The 22,434-nt window shown below is 41.7% G+C and overlaps 1 protein-coding gene and 1 non-coding gene across 3 annotated transcripts in view; one reads left to right on the top strand and one right to left on the bottom strand.

Annotated features, from left to right (window-relative positions):
* Positions 1-22,434, bottom strand: part of LOC126183229 (multiple inositol polyphosphate phosphatase 1) — a 235,207-nt gene that overhangs the window by 74,596 nt on the left and 138,177 nt on the right. The window lies entirely within an intron of this gene.
* On the top strand, positions 3,235-3,308 carry Trnan-guu (transfer RNA asparagine (anticodon GUU)). The gene has a single exon. It is a non-coding gene; the product is annotated as a tRNA-Asn (tRNA).

Consider the following 22,434-nt stretch of genomic DNA (forward strand, 5'->3'; position numbering starts at 1 on the left):
AAGTACAAACAACAAGAACAAATTAAATTTTTAAAAAAATAAAGCAGTACACCCAAGGGCGCTCAGATGTTCGAGAGTCGGTCTGTAATTCAAACACTAATGCTTGCTTAGATGAGACAAGCAGTCAGGCCAACCATTCATGATTCGACGACAACCCATCTGACTGACAGTCAACGGACCCACCGATAAGATAACTTCCACTTCACTCAACCAGGGCACAACAGGGAGTTCAACGGAACAACGTAGAAGATATTGGTACCCACAACCAATCATACATGGAGCTGTCAAACTACACACCGTGCTGGACAACAACACGATGAGGAAACTACACTGCCTGAAATTTACGCCAATGGCTAGGGCAGGTAACCAGAATGTTAATGGCCACAAGGCAGAAGATTCCGCTGGTGCACTTCAATTCAAATAACCAAATACAGTGAAACTCCACTGGAGAGTGGCTAGAATTTTCCAACTTGAAAACCACATTCTTGCTTGCAGGAACATCCCAACAGCCGACGACAAACTCCAGATGACACAATGTGAACTGTCTTGAATTGCTGGTAGGTTAAATCAAAACTCATCTTTCGTGTCCAGGGTTGGTGAGCCATGGACCTCGTAGCAATGGGAACAGTGCCACACACTCCGACACTGTGTAGAGACCACCAGCAGGTCCGGCCAAACTACGCCCCGCCGGGAGTTCCTCACTGCTCCACGCCAACCGACTGATTGGTCGCACACCAGTACGCCGACAGCATTTGAAATATCTTGTCAGTTGAAATCACACAAACTACACACAGTTTCACAAACACTTGCATGAAGAAATAGACAATGCTAATGGCAGTGGCAGTCCAATAACAAGGACAAATAACGAGTTGGCACACACAGCCAACCCATAAAGGATACCGGCCAAAATACACGTTGTCTGCCAAGACAACCGATGGACGACCCACCAAGGTCATCCGCACTTAAGTGATATGTGTCAGCAACCATCGGGCGAGTCATGGCTGCCGGACCTCGCTCCTGCTGTGTCCTGACTGAACTTGCCACATCCTAACTCAAACACTGCCAGGTCCGAACTCCACTACTGGCGCGTTCCAACAGACTTCATGACACACGACAACCAGGAAGTAATAGCAGTGCCACAAAGATAATACGGCAGGGCTTATATCAATAAGTGCTGCTGCTGCCGCTCATGGGCAGGCAAGGTAGCAACTCAGTGACACAAGTAACCAAAACTAACATATAACAAGGAGGCAGTATGGCAAAAATAGGACATTAAATAAGAGATGGCACAAACACGAGCCACACACGGCTCAAAATGCTATTGACAATAAACTTGGCATTCAGACCAATCTGTCTGTTTAGTCCTTTGCAGTCAGAAATGTGTAGTATAAGTCAATTAAAATAATAAGAACTGGAGCCCTTTCTCCTCAAAAATTACTCTTGGTTTGGGGAGAACTTATTAGTTGTAGGATATATTTCCTATTTTTTTGGTAAAATCCTTCATTATCATAAACTGTTGTTCCTAAAAACTGTATAAAGACCTATGCAATTAACATTCAATTTTATATTTTGCGCGGAATGAAAAACCCCCACCTAAAGGTGAATGTTTGCTTTCCGTCACTGCCATCCACAAGAGCTGTGAGCTGTAGATTAGATTAGATTCAGTTTTAGTTCCATTAGCCCAAAAACCAGATGATTCTCGTGGGTGTGTAACACGTTAGAAAGTATAACGTAAGAAACACAGAACATCTGAATATAGTACTCACAACCCTGATCATTCGTCCGGACATTGTCATGAAATCTGAATACATTACAGTAAACTGGACCTGCTAATATTTACAGAATTAATACTGTCAGAATGAAGGAATGTACTTTTAATAAAATTATCATACACAAAATACCTAATCTTGACTGTTGTGACCAAGTGCTGTCAAAACTGAAATCCAACAGACATTTTTACTTAAACTGGGCTAACAGTCCGTGTTAAGATATTCTACTGTACAGTAGGAGTTGTCTATCAAAACGTCTTGAACACTCTGTTTAAACTATGCTGTATCTGAAACCAATATTTTTATGTTTAGTGGCAATTTATTGAAAATGTGTGTTACTGAATATTGGACACCTTTCTGAACCAAGGTAAGTGTAGATTGTTCTTATTCCTTGTATTGACACTATGTATCAAACTGTTGGTTGGAAACAGAGATATATTACACGCAAGATATTTCGTTAGGTTTATACATGAACTTCTTCAGTTTACACCACAAATGAGTCTTATTAGGCCCTACATGCTTTTGCATGCTAAAAACTTTTGCTCGGTTTGATGACACCCTAGAATATCATCCATGCGACTTTTTTTTAATATGTACTACATCTGACATACGTAGACCAGAGGTCAGCCGATCGGCAATAATTTGGATTCCCTACACACAATTTACCTGATGGCCCAAACAGAAGTGAGCGTCATCGTTGAACGTCACAGAAGACCACTCAAGTGTCCCTGTTCACTCTAGCTGTACACCATGGATGTCTCTTTTGTCTACGGTATGGCGTAAACGACTTATGGAAACTCGAGACCCCAACCAAGCTTGTGGTAGTAGCCTTGATTCGACTGTTCATGGTGACCCTATGCCTGTAACCTCTGCCCGGATTTCGGCCATCTGTCAGAGTCAGCTATACAATTCTACATCTTCTGTTTGTACAGTCCTTCTGGAATCACCTGCGCTACTCTTGTTGCCACACTGCTTTCGTGACTCTGTCTCGTTATGGAGTTGCATGGACACATATGCGAGTGTCTGCTCCAAATCTGAGCGTCTCTTTCTTTTTCCAGTAGGCAATTAAATCACAGGTCAGTGATCCTTCTACACCATAGTCAAAAACGATATCCAAATGATTTTACTAAGATCACTGAAATAATTCCTTTGACAGCCACTCCAGAAGTAGAGGATGAATCCATTGTCTTCTTCTTGCTTTTCGTTTGTTGTAAATAATCATAACACCTTTCACGTCAATCTCGACCCTTTCCCTTCTGAATTGCAGTGAGGACGCCGAGTACTCAGGGATCCTAACAACACGAGGAAATCTTTAGAGTCAGACTTGAGAGGTTCATCATGCTACAGTAGAATACGGACCTTTTCTGGCACTGACTTACAAACTCAATACATATAAATACAACCGAAGCATCTTTCCGTTATGCTCCATAACTATAATGATAATAGGTATCATAACGACTTAGACGCCTCCGTGGCGCAATGGGCTAGCGCGTTCGGCTGTTAACCGAAAGGTTGGTGGTTCGAGCCCACCCGTGGGCGAAAGTTTTTATATCTAAATTTTAAGAAATACCCAGTCCTTACATCTGGCCTCTTAAATTCTTTTGACCAAATTCGAATATTTACATTTTTTTGGAACTGCAGTACAAATGAAGGTTTGCGAAAATATATGCGTGTGTTAATAAACGGCTACATTTCATACATTTCACACTTTACCTGTAACTGGTGGAGACTACTAGTTACTACATTCAAATGGCATAGTATTCCAAGGGTGCAGCTACACAGTTAACCCAACAGCGGAACTTCAACTATACCGGCTGTTGCAGAACTTTAGGCCTACTTGTATTCAACAATTCGTATGACATGAACGCAATCGAACTGATAGCTGATGCAACTAGACAAAGAATAATATAAAAATGTAATACTTTCGAACATTGATAACGACTCTGGTTTGATATGGCAGTACCATACGCAAACTAGTTAAAAAGCTGGATAGGGAACTTCAGTCTGGCATTAGCTGCCGCAGCGGTCGCACGCTCCTCAAGTTTGCTCCGTAAACGTTCAGTGTTTACGCCAGTGTTTTCGTGTTTTGTGCTCGTTTATTGACGTTTTGCACGTGAATTAAGCGTTATCAATTGAGCATCTGGTCTTCTTTCGTGTCATCTTTCTACGAAGTGCCGTTGTGATTTCGGCGTTGTCCGAGATTTCTTCGCTGCAGAACACCATGGCAAACTCCGTGAGAAAAAACACCGTGATTTTCACGTTCGACAAGTACACCCGTCGAGTACAGCCCTCTGCACTTGAAATACACGACTGGATTACCGAGGTAATTGGCCTTCATTCTGAATCTGTTCATACCATGCAGCTGGACTCTGATGAATACTGCATTTTTGTAATGTTTAACGATTCCGCGAGTGTAGACCGCTTTCTGGCAAAATTTGGTTATGAAACGGAATTTATACACCGTGATGGTACTAAAAGTACTGTCAAACTCCGGAATTCCGAGTCTGTAATTAGGAATGTTAGGGTTTTGAATATTCCCATAGAAGTAGACAATTCGAAAATTAAAGATGTCCTTTCAAAGTACGGAGTTGTCAGGCAAATAGTCAACGAAAGGTGGGCTTCGCATTTCAAGCTGCAGTGCTTTAACGGCATTCGCTCCGTGGAGATGGAAGTGAAATCAAACATTCCCTCCCACATCTTTCTTGACGGGCACAAGGCGCATGTTATGTACTCAGGGCAAACCCCTACATGTCATGTATGTAACGAGTCTGGTCACCGCCGTCAGGACTGCCCTCGCCGTGTATTTGTGCTAACAAATAACCTTACGCAACGCCGGAAATTGACACTCAACGATTTGTTGCCAGCCAGTAATACAACAGAGCCGACGGCGGTCGTGGATCCTGTTACTACCTCTGAAAATGTTGCACTTAATGTTAATGACTTTCCGTCTTTAAAACCTGCATTAACTGCTGAAATTCCGTCCCGTGACAGCGAGATTCCCACAAAAAAGCGTCCTCTAGAGGACACTGAAAGAAATGTTGATGAGGACTCTTCCTGTGAAACACCCGTTGCCAGGAGGCCGAAGCCCAGTCCTGAAGATCTGTTGGAAGTGGAAAAAGGAGATGGAATGAAGGTCGATGTGGCTCCCACTTCCGCACAAGGACTTACACCGCCACGAACAGATACTGACGCAGCGGGTAGTGATTTTTCACGGAAATGTGACCCTGAGCCTGAGGTCACGGCTGAAATAACCGCATCAAGTGCACAACCCATACAGTGCGAACCGTACGAGGAAGTACCAGGTAAAGAACCTGCTGACTCCGAAGCGCAACGCCGCGCCGAAGGAGGAAATACACAAGCATCACCGCCTCGCCAGCAAAACAACACAACAGACACCACGCCGGAACCAAACATTGACGACTCGCAAGCCACGGCCGTTGCCCCATTCAGCCACCGCCGGCGGCTGCGACAGACACCGGGTCTTGCTGCCACGCGTCATCAAGCGAAAGTCACACCAGAGAAGAAAGACCTCAAGAAAAAGAATATTAAATATGAAGTCATCAGGGCCAACACTGACGAGGAGAAAGAGAATGGCCACAGTGACTTATAGCAATGCATCGTCAGGATTTCAGGATACTTTTCTTCTCAAGCTATTTGTTTAAAAGCAGTGCAAATTTTTCTAGGCAGTTAGTACATGTAATGGGCACACAGCTTGTAAAGATCGTGCCTTGTAGGGAAGCACGTTTGCTGCTATAATCATACCGAACCTCATCCCAAATAGCTTCTTCCGGTATGTCTGTGCTGCAAGCTTATAGCATTACTACTATTAACATTAATAAAATACAGTCACCCTTGAAATTGGCAGCACTAAAAGAATTCTTGTACCAGTCCGGAACAGATATCGCGTTGCTACAAGAAGTTGCGATAACGGAATTTCGGATCCCAGGCTTTTTTGAAATTGTTAATGTTTCTACGGAAGCCAATATCGGTACAGCCATTCTTATAAGGGAAGGCATTCCGGTGACTGAAATCGAACGACTAGAATCAGGAAGAGCCATAGGCATAAAAATTTTCGATGTGACAGTGATTAACCTTTACGCCCCATCAGGAACTTCCCACAAATTGGATCGTGCGAAGTTTTTTCAAGATGAACTGATTTATTTATTGAGGAAAAATCCGTGTTCTCTTATACTAGGTGGAGATTTTAACTGTGTTTTAAACCAGAAAGATCAATAACCCAACTTCAACTACTCGCCACAGTTAAAAAAGTTAGTAAGTGATCTACACCTTAAGGATGTGTGGGAACTTCAGCACCCGACGTCAGTCGGGTTCACGTATATAACCAGCCACTCCCGCAGCAGACTAGATAGAATTTACGTGTCACCAAATTTGCAAAATTATTTATTAAACGTTGAGACTATTCCAGTGTATTTTAGCGATCACAGTACACTTTTAACTTGCTTTAATCTAAGTGTACAGCCAACCCGTCGATTCAGAGGCCAATGGAACTTAAATATCTCTGTTTTAACTGACGAAGAACTGGAACAGGAAATAAGGTTTGCGTGGACTATGTGCCTCCGCACAGTAGACAAGCACCCAACAGTCATTGACTGGTGGACAAGGAGGGCTAAACCAAGGCTGCGGAAAGTTGTCATGCAGTATAGTGCAGCGAGGCACAGGGAGTTGAGGAATACAATGGAGTTTTATTATAAAGTTTTAAGAGACTTATATCAACAGGGCCATGATGACGTAATTCGTCTAAATGATATCAAAAAAATAAAAGCCAAGTTATTAAGCATTAAACGGCAACAGATGGAGGGACTCAAAATTAAATCGAAAGCCACATCAGTCGTAGCAGATGAAACAGCTTCTCTGTATCACTTGGTGCGGCATGCTAAAAACAGACGTCTAACTTTAATTGATGAAGTCCAGACGCATACTGGTACGAGGCTCACATGCCAGAAACAAATACTGGACGAAGTCCACAGGTACTATGAAACCTTATATGCCCCTACCACAGTGGAAGATGCAGCTCTCGAGGACTTTCTCACTATTTTAGGTCCACAATTGTCGGGAACAGACAACGCTGACATCCTGTCACCTATTACTAAAGATGAAGTGCATGAGACAGGGCGTAACTCACCTCTCAACAAATCTCCGAGACTTGATGGCCTCCCTGTGGAGTTTTATGCCCGCTACTGGTCTATAATTGGGGACAAGATCACTTCCATGGCAAATGAGGTCCTGAACGGAAAACCGGTCCCTGCAGAGTTTAAGGAAAGTAAAATAGTACTGATTCCTAAGAGTAAAGGCAAAACCAACTTAAACAATTTTCGGCCTCTTTCGCTACTAAATTCTGATTACAAAATAATTTCGCGTATTATCAACAAAAGACTCTCTGCCTTTTCCAACAAAATATTGAGTCATCACCAATCTTGCTCTCCGACCAGAACGATATTCGAAAGTCTATCTGCATACAGAGACGTCATTGCAATTACCTCAGTGACAAGTATAAAATGTGCTTTAATCTTTATAGATTTCAACAAAGCTTTTGACCGCGTTAGTCATAGATACCTCTTTGCGACGCTGTCAAGAATGGCTTTCCACCCCCAGATTGTGAACATGCTAAGGAATATTGCAACAGGTGTAAATGCGAAAATAGCAATCAATGGCCAAACATCAAAACCCATACAGTTAAGGCGAGGGGTTCCACAGGGCAGTCCCTTATCAATGTTTTTATTTTCAGTATCTTTAGAGCCCTTCCTCCGCACTGTCCACGCAAGATTAACAAGCATAACATTGAGTGGTGAGAAAACTGTCATACGAGCTTATGCTGATGACGTGGGCGTTTGTAATAAGGAATAAGGAGGAGACAGTTACACTGGAAAGAGAAATCCAAAGATATTGTCTAGCGTCGGGAGCGACAGCAAATGAAAACAAGTCACATATTGAATCTACGGGGCCTAGATCACCTTCGACTGGCATGGGCAAAACAAGACAACAAACATAAAACTTTGGGAATCACCTTAATGGCATGTCCGATGCGGATGGCTGCTTTTAACTGGACGGAAACTAGGAGGAAAGTTCATGGTGCTGTAATGGAGAACATCCATCGAACTATGGACATGGTGCAAAAAGTGAGATTCATCAACTCCTGCGTTTTGTCTAAAGCGTATTTCACTGCGCAGGTATTTCCAATCCCTAAACTAGTAGCGAAAGGGATCATGTCCACTGTTACCAATTATTTATGGCGAGGAGACATATTCAGGGTTGGTGCGACTACGGTTATACTGGATGTCAGAAACGGGGGCCTCGGTTTGGTGGATATTCGCAATAAAGCGTCTGCTCTGTTCCTCAAACGGACTTTCCATATACTCAGAGAACTTCCACAATGTATAGCCGCAAAGCTCTTTGAGGCTGTGACACCCCATAGCCTGCAAGCACCGATTGATGTGCGAAGGATTAATGCCCGTCTGCAGTATGTGAGGAACTTTTTCCTCGAAGCAAGTTATCTTAGTGACGAAATCAGAAGCAACACACGTATCAAAGCGCGCGACATCATACTTGAAAAGAAGTTAAATGAGGGTAGAAACAAAATTTAAACGAAATTCCCAAATTGTGACTGGAAAGCTGTATGGCGGAACATCAACTATGCCGGGCTATCTACAGACGCTATTTCCGCATGGTACAAAACAGTTAATAATGTCATCAGCACCAACGAGAGACTATATGGGATCGGTTTAAACCAGACACACCTTTGTGGAAAATGCAATCTGGTGGATACACTCAGCCACAGATTCACCTGTGGTGGCAATGTGCATAACTGGAATTGGATCAGGCAACAAATCGCCTTTCTCACCAGATCCTCTACGCAATATATAACGCCGTCGCTCCTCCTGAGACCGGACATGACATACTTTCCAAAATTAAAAACCAACGCCATTAGCTGGTTACTGGGAAAATATGTTAGTTATGTCACCCACAAACTTTGGTCGGACAACGAGATAGAATTCTGCGTTTACATGAAGTGTGAATATGCAAAAATCAGCACGTATCGCAACCACAAGAAGCACTATGGCAACATGCTGAAGATCATTTTTGAAAGAATGGGTGTTGGTTAAATATGTGAAACCACTACACCTTGAACGAGAACGAACAGAAGAAAAATAAGTCACTTGGTTCCTTATTATTATTTACTTTAACCTTGCTTCCGAAACTTTTTTTTTGTGTGTTATTGTATGTGTTTAATTGGATTGTATTTAAACTGGTTCATAGTCAAGAAAACTGGTATTAAATATGCTATTATTTTTTATTCAATGGACAGTTTACAAATTAAACAGTGAATTCAACTTTGTAGACAAAACCAGTGATTGGGTGACAATAGTTTGCACCTTAGAATAATCTGAGTTATCTTGAGCAAAGTTTTTACTGTAACCCACTTTTAAAGTTTGTTTTTCCATTATTACTGTATTAGACATATTTAGCATATAAATAGTTTAAAACTGGTTCTTTCTTTACTGTTGCAAATGGTTTAATCATTAATTGTACTGTTGAATACTTGAAATGTATGTTTTAGTAAAATACAATAAAAATGTACTGTTCTGTAAAAAAAGAAAAAAAGTGGCGCAATGGGCTAGCGCGTTCGGCTGTTAACCGAAAGGTTGGTGGTTCGAGCCCACCCGGGGGCGAAAGTTTTTATATCTAAATTTTAAGAAATACCCAGTCCTTACATCTGGCCTCTTAAATTCTTTTGACCAAATTCGAATATTTACATTTTTTGGAACTGCAGTACAAATGAAGGTTTGCGAAAATATATGCGTGTGTTAATAAACGGCTACATTTCATACATTTCACACTTTACCTGTAACTGGTGGAGACTACTAGTTACTACATTCAAATGGCGTAGTATTCCAAGGGTGCAGCTACACAGTTAACCCAACAGCGGAACTTCAACTATAACGGCTGTTGCAGAACTTTAGGCCTACTTGTATTCAACAATTCGTATGACATGAACGCAATCGAACTGATAGCTGATGCAACTAGACAAAGAATAATATAAAAATGTAATACTTTCGAACATTGATAACGACTCTGGTTTGATATGGCAGTACCATACGCAAACTAGCTAAAAAGCTGGATAGGGAACTTAACCTAAATTTTCGTCACCATTCACTTTATCTGAGGACGGGCACAACAGAATAAGTTGTTTCAAGAGATGCAGGTCAGTCCTACTCTAGCTGAATGAGCTAACATACCCTGATATTAACGAAATTGTGGAAAATAGAGTGGACGATTGTAAGCAAACCAATCTCATACCAAATAATGCAACAGCAGATAAAGGCCTACCGTACTTGTCATGTTCCCCCAGGAGGAAAAGTCTTAGCAGACCAACTGAAACCTGCAGATCCAATGTAATGTCACAAAACCATCACATGAACTGAATAAAAGGCAAATCTGGCAGCACACTTTCAGGATGTACGTAGTAAGCCTTACACGGTACTGGTACTTTAGCTCACTGTTCTCCAACATTTTCGCTGCTTACATGTTGATTTGATGGATATAAGTTCTAATAAAAGGCAATGTAAGTTAATGATATTCAGCTTCGGATTATTCCACAAATTCCAAACGAGACGCCTGCAATACCAATAAAGATTTAATGATGCTTGCAACTGTCTTTATAACAACTATCTGAATACCCGGCACTGCCAAAATACGTATTTCTTCCAGTTCAATTAGTCCATCTGCTCTTTCCCCTCTCTCTGTCCATCTCTTCCGACCCCCTTTTTGTCCATCTCCTTCTCTCAGCCCACTACCTTCACCCCTATCTTTCTACTCCTCCTTCCCCTTTCACTGCCCATCTCCTCCTCCCCCTCTTAGTCCAACTCTTCCTGCTGCCTTTGAATCATCCTCCTCCCACACCTCTGTGTCCATCTCAAAGTCCCCCCCCCCTCACTATAATCTCCTCTTCCCTCTTCTGTATCCATTTCCTTCTCCCCATCTCTTTGTCCATCTCCTCCTCTTTCTTCCCCTGTACATCTCCCCCTTTCTCTTTTCATCTCCTCTCCTTTCTGTATCCACCCACCCTCCCCCACGCTCAGCCTATCACCTCCTCCCTCATATCTGAGTCAATGTCCTCCTTCCCCCTCTTCTCTTTCTGCATTATCACCCCCACCACTACAGAAGGCTGCTGGTCATTGTCTGGAAAGAACTTCTTTCCAGGTAGTAAGTAATGTGTATACCAAGATTGGCAGAAAACAATCTTGGGTCTTAGAATGAGTTTTGTACCAGCAGCTTGTCCATATGTGCGCATCACAAATATATTCCTTACATATCTGTACACATATTTCACTTCTGAGTCTGGCGAATTTCGCCCTTCGGTTTCGTTTTCATGCAGCTCTATGTTTATGATGTCGTGTTTCTTGAACTATGTGTCGTGCAATGACAATTTTGTAGATACATTCAGCGACATATCTGGACACTGTCTGCGAAATATGTTGCGAATAGAGTTAGTATCAAAGAAGTAATAAATTTAATGTCTCGCATGATCCTTCAGTGTTTCATGCATCTCAGTGTTTATGACGTCATATCTCCTGAATTTTGAGTCGTACAATGATACAATTTTGCACGTGCATTCAGTGAAGGTTGTGAATATTGTCTGTAAAATGTGCCATGAATACTGTTACTATTTAATAACTAATAAATTAAAACGTCATGCCTGATGTGGGAGCTTTACTGCATGAATAGGGAAACTGTAGTACGCGAAAAATTTTTTCCCTTTCATCATTCTGTGAGGTCGTCAGAGAGTAAAAATCTCATAAAGGTTTGAAATTATGTGTAAGGTTTGCTGCAAGTCACGAAGTCTCTCATTCTCAAATACTGGATGAATAAATAAAGTCCGGGTATTTGCACATCGTGGACTATACTACTTTTTTATCGCCACCATCCCCATTTTGATAGATAGGTGGTTCTTATCCCAACAGCGATTCTTCCAGAAAGTAAGCGACATATGAGGTCTGTTCAAAAAATTCCAGAGCTCTGTCCACGAAAATTTTCTTTTCTACGTTTACCTTTAACTTACGGTGCATGGTCTCCGAGATACTCTCCTCCACAATTGGCATACTGGTACTCTGCTCCCAACGCCGTTTCCACTTCCGGAAGCAGTCTTGGTACATGTCTTACTGGATCGCGCGAAGTGCCATCTGCAAATTTTCTTTTATCTCGTTTATCGTTGCAAATCTTCGTCCTTTCAACGAGGTTTTCAACGTTGAAATTAAAAAAGTTCCGGGGGCCATGTCTCGAGGATGTGGCAGCACAGTGATTTCATTTGTTGTGCAACAGTCATTGCCCAACAAGGATGCATGTGCCATGATATGTCTCGCCACGTTTCAAGCCGTTTCCTTCTCGCATTTTCTCGCAGGCGTTGCAACATGTCCCGAAAGTATCATCGATTAACAGTTTGTCCCTGTGGCACGAATTCATGATTAACTAATGATTCGAAGTCAAAGAAAACTATCAGCATGCCTTTGACATTTGACCTGACCTGACGAGCTTTTTTTGGGTCTTGGATCAACCTTTCCCTACCCACTGTGAAGACTGAACATTGGTCTCAACATAATAACTGTAGACCCACGTTATTTATTTTATTTATTTACACGTCAAGTTCTTTAGGACCAAACTGAGGAGCAAATCTTCAAGGTCATGGAACGTGTCAGTACATGAAATTATAACATAAAAGTATTAACAGATAAAAATAAATGTTTATGAACTGGAAAAAAGTCTGTCCATAAGTTCAAGTAAACACAATCAACAAGTATCAGCTTAATTTTTCAAGGAAATCCTCGACAAAACAGGAGTGACCCCATGAGGAAACTCTTCAGTCTTGATTTGAAAGCGCGTGGATTACTGCTAAGATTTTTGAATTCGAGTGGTAGCTTACTGAAAATGGATGCAGCAGTATACTGCACACCTTTCTGCACAAGACTTAAGTCCGATCCAAATGGAGGTTTGATTTCTGCCGAGTATTAACTGAGTTATATATATATGGTGTTACAAAAATGTACAGCCAAACTTTCAGGAAACATTCCTCACAAACAAATAAAGAAAAGATGTTATGTGGACATGTGTCCGGAAACGCTTAATTTCCATGTTAGAGCTCATTTTAGTTTCGTCAGTATGTACTGTACTTCTTCGATTCACCGCGAATTGGCCCAAATGAAGGAAGGTAATGTTGACTTCGGTGCTTGTGTTGACATGCGACTCATTGCTTTACAGTACTAGCATCAATCACATCAGTACGTAGCATCAACAGGTTAGTGTTCATCATGAACATGGTTTTGCAGTCAGTGCAATGTTTACAAATGCGGAGTTGGCAGATGCCCATTTTATGTATGGATTAGCACGGGGCAATAGACGTGGCGCGGTACGTTTGTATCGAGACAGATTTCCAGAACGAAGGTGTCCCGACAGGAAGACGTTCGAAGCAATTGATCGGCGTCTTAGGGAGCACGGAACATTCCAGCCTATGACTCGCGACTGGGGAAGACCTAGAACGACGAGGACACCTGCAATGGACGAGGCAATTCTTCGTGCAGTTGACGATACCCCTAATGTCAGCGTCAGAGAAGTTGCTGCTGTACAAGGTAACGTTGATCACGTCACTGTATGGAGAGTGCTATGGGAGAACCAGTTGTTTCCGTACCACGTACAGCGTGTGCAGGCACTGTCAGCAGCTGATTGGCCTCCACGGGTACACTTCTGCGAATGGTTCATCCAACAATGTGTCAATCCTCATTTCAGTGCAAATTTTCTCTTTACGGATGAGGCTTCATTCCAACGTGATCAAATTGTAAATTTTCACAATCAACATGCGTGGGCTGACGAGAATCCGCACGCAATTGTGCAATCACGTCATCAACACAGGTTTTCTGTGAACGTTTGGGCAGGCATTGTTGGTGATGTCTTGATTGGGCCCCATGTTCTTCCACCTACGCCCAATGGAGCACGTTATCATGATTTCATACAGGATACTCTACCTGTGCTGCTAGAACATGTGCCTTTACAAGTACGACACAACATGTGGTTCATGCACGAAGGAGCTCCTGCACATTTCAGTCGAAAGTGTTCGTACGCTTCTCAACAACAGATTCGGTGACCGATGGATTGGTAGAGGCGAACCAATTCCATGGCCTCCACGCTCTCCTGATCTCAACCCTCTTGACTTTCATTTATGGGGGCATTTGAAAACTCTTGCCTACGCAACCCTGGTACCAAATGTAGAGACTCTTCGTGCTCGTATTGTGGACGGCTGTGATACAATACGCCATTCTCCAGGGCTGCATCAGCGCATCAGGAATTCCATGCGATGGAGGGTGGATGCACGTATCCTCTCTAATGGAGGACATTTTGAACATTTCCTGTAACAAAGTGTTTGAAGTCACGATGGTACATTCTGTTGCTGTGTGTTTCCATTCCATGATTAATGTGATTTGAAGAGAAGTAATAAAATGAGCTCTAACATGGAAAGTAAGCGTTTCCGGACACATGTCCACCTAACATATTTTCTTCCTTTGTGTGTGAGGAATATTTCCTGAAAGTTTGGCCATACCTTTTTGTAACACCCTGTATATTGAGAGGCCAATGTCAAAATACCCAGACTCGTGAAAAGGTGTCCCCAAGAGGTTCATAAACTAACACCACTTATTGCCCGAACTGCCCATTTCTAATCCAAAAATATCCTTTTAGAATAGGAAGAGTTACGCCAAAATATAATACCATATGACTTTAGTGAATGAAAATAAGCAAAGTAGACTAATTTTCGTGACCAACGACCACTCACTTCAGATACCGTTCGAATAGTAAAAATGGCAGCATTAAGTCTTTGAACAAGATCCTGAATGTGAGCTTTCCACGACAGCTTACTATCTATCTGAACACCTAGAAATTTGAACTGTTCAGTTTCACTAATCATATGCCCATTCTGTGAAATTAAAACGTCAGGCTTTGTTGAATAAAGTGTTGTTGTTGTTGTCGTTGTCTTCAGTCCTGAGACTGGTTTGATGCAGCTCTCCATGCTACTCTATCCTGTGCAAGCTTCTTCATCTCCCAGTACCTACTGCAACCTACATCCTTCTGAATCTGCTTAGCGTATTCATCTCTTGGTCTCCCTCTACGATTTTTACCCTCCACATGGCCCTCCAATACTAAATTGGTGATCCCTCGATGTCTCAGAACATGGCCTACCAACCGATCACTTCTTCTAGTCAAGTTGTGCCACAAACTTCTCTTCTCCCCGATCCTATTCAGTACCTCCTCATTAGTTATATGATCTACCCATCTAATCTTCAGCATTCTTCTGTAGCACCACATTTTGAAAGCTTCTATTCTCTTCTTATCTAAACTATTTATCGTCCATGTTTCACTTCCATACATGGCTACACTCCATACAAATACTTTCAGAAACGACTTCCTGACACTTAAATCTATACTCGATGTTAACAAATTTCTCTTCTTCAGAAATGCTTTCCTTGCCATTGCCAGTCTACATTTTATATCCTCTCTACTTCGACCATCATCAGTTATTTTGCTCCCCAAATAGCAAAACTCCTTTACTACTTTAAGTGTCTCATTTCCTAATCTAATTCCCTCAGTATCACCCGACATTGAGTGTTAGCAACTGTAAAAACTGGATCTTACTGTGAGTTAATGTTAGTTTATTTTCTACATGCTATTAACTTAGGTCGTGAACTGCACTATTTGAAACAGAGCCAATATTGCACACAACATCCTTTACTACCAAGCTAGCGTCATCAGCAAACAGAAATATTTTAGAGTTACCCGTAATACTATTGGGTATATCATTTATATCATTAAGGAACAGGAGTAGCCCCATCACTGATCCCTGGGGCACCTCCCACTTGACCGTACCCCAGTCAGACCCCACATCACAGCCATTCTCAACATTGTGAATAATAACCTTTTGCTGTCTGTTGCTAAAGTAAGAGGTGAACCAGTTGTGAGCTACTTCGCGTATTCCTTAATGGTCCAACTTCTGGAGCAATATTTTGTGATAAACACAATCAAATGCCTCAGTTAAATCAAAAAAATATGCATAGCGCTCAATACCTTTTATTTAACCCATCCAGCCTCACAGAGAAAAGAGAATATAGCAATTTCACCTGTTAAACAATTTCTAAAGCCGAACTGTACATCTGATAGCAAATTGTGTGATATACAATGATCAATTATCCTTACATACACAGCCTTTCCAATAACTTTAGCGAACACAGATGGCATAGAAATAGATCTAAAATTATTTAAATGATCCCTTTCTCCCTTTTCATAAAGTGGCTTTACTACTGAGTACTTTAATCGTTCAGGAAACTGACCATTCCTAAAGGAAAAATTACAAATATGGTTAAATACAGGCCTACCATGTGCAGTACAGTACTTTAATAATCTGACAGGCACTCCATCATATCCATGAGAGTCCTTAGTCTTCAGTGATTTAATTGCTGACTCAATGTCCCTCTTGTTTGTATCACAGGGCAGTATTTCAGACATCAATCTCAGAAAGGCATTTGCCAAGAAAGTTATATGATTCCCTGTAGAAACTAAATTTTTATTCAATTCACCAGCAATGCTCAGAAAATAATGGTTAAATACTGTACATATATTTGATTTATCAGTAACAGAAATATTTTCACTGCAAACTGGCTTTATATCATCGACCTCGTGCTGCTGACCAGACACTTCCTTCACAACTGACCATATTGTTATAATTTTATCCTGTGAATTAGCGATTCTATTTGCATAGCCACATACTCTTTGCCTTTCTAATAACATTTTTAAGCATCTTACAATACTGTTTGTAATGGGCTACTGTAGCCTGACTGTGACTCATTCTAACATTTTGATATAATTCCTGCTTTGTTCTACATGATATCCTTATCCCACTAGTCAGCCATCCAGGCTACATATTACTGCTAGTACCCCATTTAGAAAGTTCTAATGGAAAGTAACTCTCAAAGGGGATGAGACATGTGTTAAGGAAAGCATTATATTTATCACCTATGTTATCGGCACTATAAACATACTGCTAACTCTTGTTCCTCGACAAGGTTTAAAAAACACTCTATTGCTGTTGGCTTACCTTTCCTACAAAGTTTGTAATTAAATGAGCACTAAAGCCTTTTAGTGTTAAAATTTGTGCATCTTGGTCTGAAAGGCCAGTCACCCTTTTACTAACAGAATGCCCATCTAGTAATGAAGAATACATAAAAATATTGTCTATGGCTGTGCTACTATGAATTTATAAGATCTACCAACATCCTTCTTTTTGAACCATCATTTACAAAATTTGTACTGAAGTCACCACTTATAACTAATTTCTGGCACTTCCTACAAAGCGAATCAAGAACCCTCTCTAGCTTGAGCAGAAATACTCTGAAGTCAGAGTTAGGGGACATATAGACAACAACAATTAGAAGTTTAGTTTCACTAAATTCATCTGCCCCTGCACAACATTCAAATAAGTGAAGTGCCTTGATACATCTATGGACTCAAATGGAATACTGTTTTTTACATACATAGCCACTCCCCCACCCCACAAAGAACCTCTGGAAAATGAGCCAGCTAATCTGTATCCTGGTAAAGGAAGCTTCTGAACTGTCAAATTATTTAAGCAGTGCTCTGATATACCAATAATTTGAGAGTCAACATCTATAAGCAGTTCACTAACTTTATTACTAATACCTCTTATATTTTGATGAAATATGCTAATTCCTTCTCTACTTGGAAACATTACATCCTCTGAAGGTGAGCCCTTAGTTAGAGGGACTTCCTTTAAGCAGGTATACCTATCAGCTGACTTCAATCTAAAAAAGGTGCAGTTCTAACACCACATATTACAGGAATTTTTCCATGAGTGATCTCACCAACCACCACCACCACCACCACCACCCACAACACTGTCACCTATAAGCTTTACAAGCCTCCCCTTCCCATACCTACTGAGATGCAGGCTATGCCTAGTGAATCCCGATCTACTGATAGACCCAACTGGAACCACTGAGATGTGACTCATGCCCTCTGCCATCAGCGCCCTCCACAGCCCCATGTTAATGTGCCTAACAGTCGCATTAAGATGAGGCTGATCATGATGCTGAAACAGTTGCACAAAATGCACATTAGTGCCACCAGTTTGAGTAGCTGAAATTCATGCCAATGAACTCTGATTGAAGATGAAATCTGTTGCAGCAAAATTCGTTCTGCGAGTGCTTTCTGACGACCTGAGAGACAATCGTTCGCGTGTGTGGCAGGAATTGGAAGTACAATCAGAAGATTTTAATGTAAAAGTCATCACAGGTGACAAATCTTGTTGTTATAGATATGACCTACTATTTCTCACCCACATTACTCAACATATAGAAGAAGTGGACAAAATTGCTGGAGGCACTAATAGGCGTAACTTCAGATGAGTTTAAAAACTGTTTCCACCATAGGAAAAAACCATTGGGGCAAGTGCATTGTGTCTGAGTGCCACTATTTTGAAGGTGTTCAAATTTTGAAAATGTTCTGCTAAATACACATTTTGTTGTAAAACACTTCTTGTCAATCCCCCCCCATACATACATGCATATATATAGGTGCAAACACACATCTCTGTTTCTAACATACTAGCTGGGAATCCCAGCATTGCCTGGGCATTTATTTGTTCCAATCTTCTATTATTCTATTTCTTTCTCCCTCCTCTCTCTGTACATCTTCTCCTCCCCTCCCCCTCTAACCAGCTTCCCCTCTTCCACTTCCTATCCTTGTCCTCATCCTACCTCTCTCTATTCATCCTCCCCCTGTCCACCTCCTTCCCCCCCCCCCCTCCTGGCTATCTCTTCAGCTCTCCTCTGTGACCATCACCAGTGTCACACCATTTTCACCATCATCGCAATGGGTGGTTAATGTCTCTTATGCCCACAGTGGTTTTTTAGACATGTAATTGATCTGCATTATGTTTGTGTTGAAAGTGATCCAATGTTTTAGGGAAAGATATGGAACAAACATGCATACATACCACACACATACACATATATTTTTATAATATACTAGCTGAGAAATCTGGTGTTACCCAGATAATAATTATCTTCAATTGCTTCATCTTCTTCAGCCTCCTCCTCTCTGTCCATCTGCTCCTCCACCATCTCTCTGCCCATCTCCTCCTCTCCCTCTCTCTATCCATCCCCCCTGTCTGTTGATCTCTTCCTTGCCTCCCTCTGCCCACCCACTCTGACCCCCCCCCCCCCCTTTCCATCTCATCCCTCCTCTCTCTGAAAAGCCATGGCCATCTGCTTGTATACTACTTGCAACACATGGCCATTTATGCAGAAAGTCTGCTTGTTGGTATTATGCCCACATAGCAAGCAGCTCAGTGATTGCAGCTCAGCTTGTAGATCATAGGACTTGTTTCACATGTAGCCCTGCCTTTGGTGGGATACATTATGCTTGTGACTGGACTAGAGTATGTGGTGGCAGGAGGATGTCTGGGCAGGTCTTATATCTAGTTCTATTGCAGAGATACAAGCCATGAGGCACGGGTTTAGGATCGGTGGGTGGTGATACCACGTGCAGCTACCGCCAGTAACCATTTCTTGTAGTGTCATCTTTGTCATCAATTTCGGTTTGGCCGGCCGTGAGTCAGCTGTTCACTGCGGGTTCAGCTATGTAAGTCTGCAGCATTATGGCAGCAGAGGTCACTGTGTGGTCTGTCGGTTGCAGTTACAGCATAGTTGGGAGGTTGGCCCTTAATTGGTGCGCATGCTCATTGCATGTGGTATTACTGGATTGCCATGACCGGAGACTGCGGAAAGGTTTTGGGTTCCTGCACGAGGCATGGTGTTTGATTTTTCTTGCCACGCAGCGTTTATTGAAAAGGACTTGCCAGAGCGTCGCCTGGCATTAACCATTCACCTGGGCATATGGCATGTGTTTGATTTAAACAGGCGCAATTGTGTGTGTGTGTGTGTGTGTGTGTGTGTGTGTGTGTCTTTATATATTTGTTAATGGTTAACCAATGTTGTCTTCAGTGACTAGTCTGATGTCAAAGTTGTGTGACACGTGCCAAGATAGTGGGGCTTGGGCTTTCCATCTTAGTTTTCTACCACTTGAGGAAAGACCTACCGCTATATGTGTGGAAAGCCGGTGAGCTCCTTATTATTGAGTGATGATATATCTAAAATTGTTATAATCTTGGTCACCAAGTGCAAAATTTTTACCTTCACGAAAGATGATGTCTCGTAAAACTACAACAGATTCTATGAAAGTGTAGTTCTGGTGGGCTCTTGCTGGTTTAAATGAATTCTGAAATGTTCAGTTTCAAAAAAAAAAATTTTTTTTAGGACGAGCCTTCCTGCTCTGATGTCATGTTTCATTCTTCTATGTACTGAGAATGTGCAATTGCAAGTGTGCTGTTGTAGTTGATTTATGTTTCAGTTGTGCGGAGCGCAGTGTATTTCGTCTGCCCTGTGGGACATGGCATCAGGGCTTCAACTTGGCTGTTGCAAGTGGAACTGTGTTTCATTAGATAGGGCTCCAGGTTCCTGGCCTCCTGTCTCGATCTCGTCCTTAAGTAGAGTATTGCTGTTCTCTTTGTTCCTAGCTCTGTTAGGTTGTTAAGCTTTATAGCTCGTTCCTCCGCTGCCTTGGCAGATGCACCTTTCGGTTGAAATATGAATTTAAACCTGTAAAACTGAGTCACTCTGTAATTAGTTCCTGATCAGGTTGCTGGAAGCTCCACCATATTACTTTTGTATTGCTTTATCAGCCACTTGTATCATATTTGCACCTAGTATGCTGAGTGTGATGTTTAATTTTATAAATAGTGCCTACCTGTACTGACATCAACTGGATTCAAGATAGTCTTGAGGGTTTAGAGTTTGGCAAGTTCTGATTGTATTAAGTATTTACACCAACAGAAATTTTCTTAATGTTTCGTATATTTGTTATACAGATTTCAGAAAAAATTTTATTGCACCCCTGCAAGATTGTGAAATTTATCTGTTTTATTGTATTTAAATTGTGTAAGCTAATAAACAGTGTATGTTTGGCCCTGCTGCTAAGCTAATAAACAGTGTATGTTTGGCCCTGCTGTTTCCTGTTGTATTACTGGATGCAATAGCATGTTCAAATAGCTTCTGTTGTTAATATTCATGTGCTATCGATTGTAGCCTTGTATATCTTCATTTACACTAATTCTGTTGTATGTTGCAGTTACCACAGCCATGGTTAATGCACGTGCTATTCAGGGCATTGCTCATGTATGCAAGGAACATCTGATATATGAACTCTAAATCAAAGGATTATCTACCGAAGGAGGAGTGCCTGATCTTGCCACCCATCTCTGTGCCGCAGAACAAATATCAATTACCTTCCCTCCATAACTTTTTGCTGCTCTTGGTGAGTGCCTTTCCCAATTCTCAGCAGCAGTTCAGGAACTAACACAAATTGTAGAATTTTCAGAATCGTTCCAACCTAGCCAGCATCAGGTCTATCGAGTTCAGGTACATTTGGTGCATTACAGTAACTATTTGTCTGATATAGCAATTGTTAATCCTGTGCAGTTGGATACCTATTTTCATCAGGAATTATGCGATAAAATGTGCTCACTGCAGGTTCCCTTGCTGGCTATTAATTTAAAGGGGGAAGGTTTTTGGTCTGAACCGGAGGCTGAGATACAACCTTTATTGACTGAACAGTCAGCACCAGATAGTTAAGCTGATCAGTTTGCTCATTTACCTAATTGATATTGTTGCTTATTAAGGATATTAAGGAACTGTCCTTGGATTCTGTGACTCAAATTCAGCAGGTATCGTGGTTGCTTGTACACCTTCAGGTTCATGTGGATGCCTTACAGGTTCCTCACCCTGTTTTGCTAGCCTTACTTTACCTTGAACTGAAGGTGGGTTGAGTATACTTTGGGCAGAAGTCTTGCAGGAATGTGGGTCATTAGGGCAGCTTCACAACATGTGTTAAAGCAAAACCTGTCAGCACATATGTGAGTTCACTTAAAGCAAGAATATTATTGGAAAGTGCAGGTGCAGCAGAAAACCTTGGGACAATATTTTGACAGAGTACAGATCACTGTCGATGCATTGACATGTGCATCCCAGAAGCACAGAGCATTGACCACCTTATTGAGGGGATGTGGCCCCAGGACCTTTCTTGTTTTACCCTTACGAATACGCCTTCATCAGTTGCAAGAACTTGTAGATACAACAGAAGCTCTCGCATTTGCTGACAAGCAGCGCATTGGGATGGTCAGGACAGTGTTGGTGAGTCCGTGATTAAACAGAAGCATACACCAGAGATCTAGCGTTGTTTACGCTGTGGCGCTGACAATCATTTTGTACGCCAGTGTTCGAAGCAACAAGTTACCGTCTCAATAGTTGACATTTAAAGAAGAGGGGGTTGGCTCATCGTAGGAATTGGCCAGCTAATTGTAAGGCTATTGGCTCATTGACCACCCACTCCTTCCCTTAAATTTGAATACATGTTGGCCACGAACCCATATGAGTCCTCCTCGATTCGGGCAGTTTGGTTTTTCTCACTGATCAGGACTGGTATCTGAAGCATCCACATTTGTGTTGATTTTTGATTCAGAGGCAGATCACACAAAGAT

This window comes from Schistocerca cancellata, chromosome 1 (assembly GCF_023864275.1).
Source record: "Schistocerca cancellata isolate TAMUIC-IGC-003103 chromosome 1, iqSchCanc2.1, whole genome shotgun sequence".
Classification (NCBI taxonomy): Eukaryota; Metazoa; Arthropoda; class Insecta; order Orthoptera; family Acrididae; genus Schistocerca; species Schistocerca cancellata.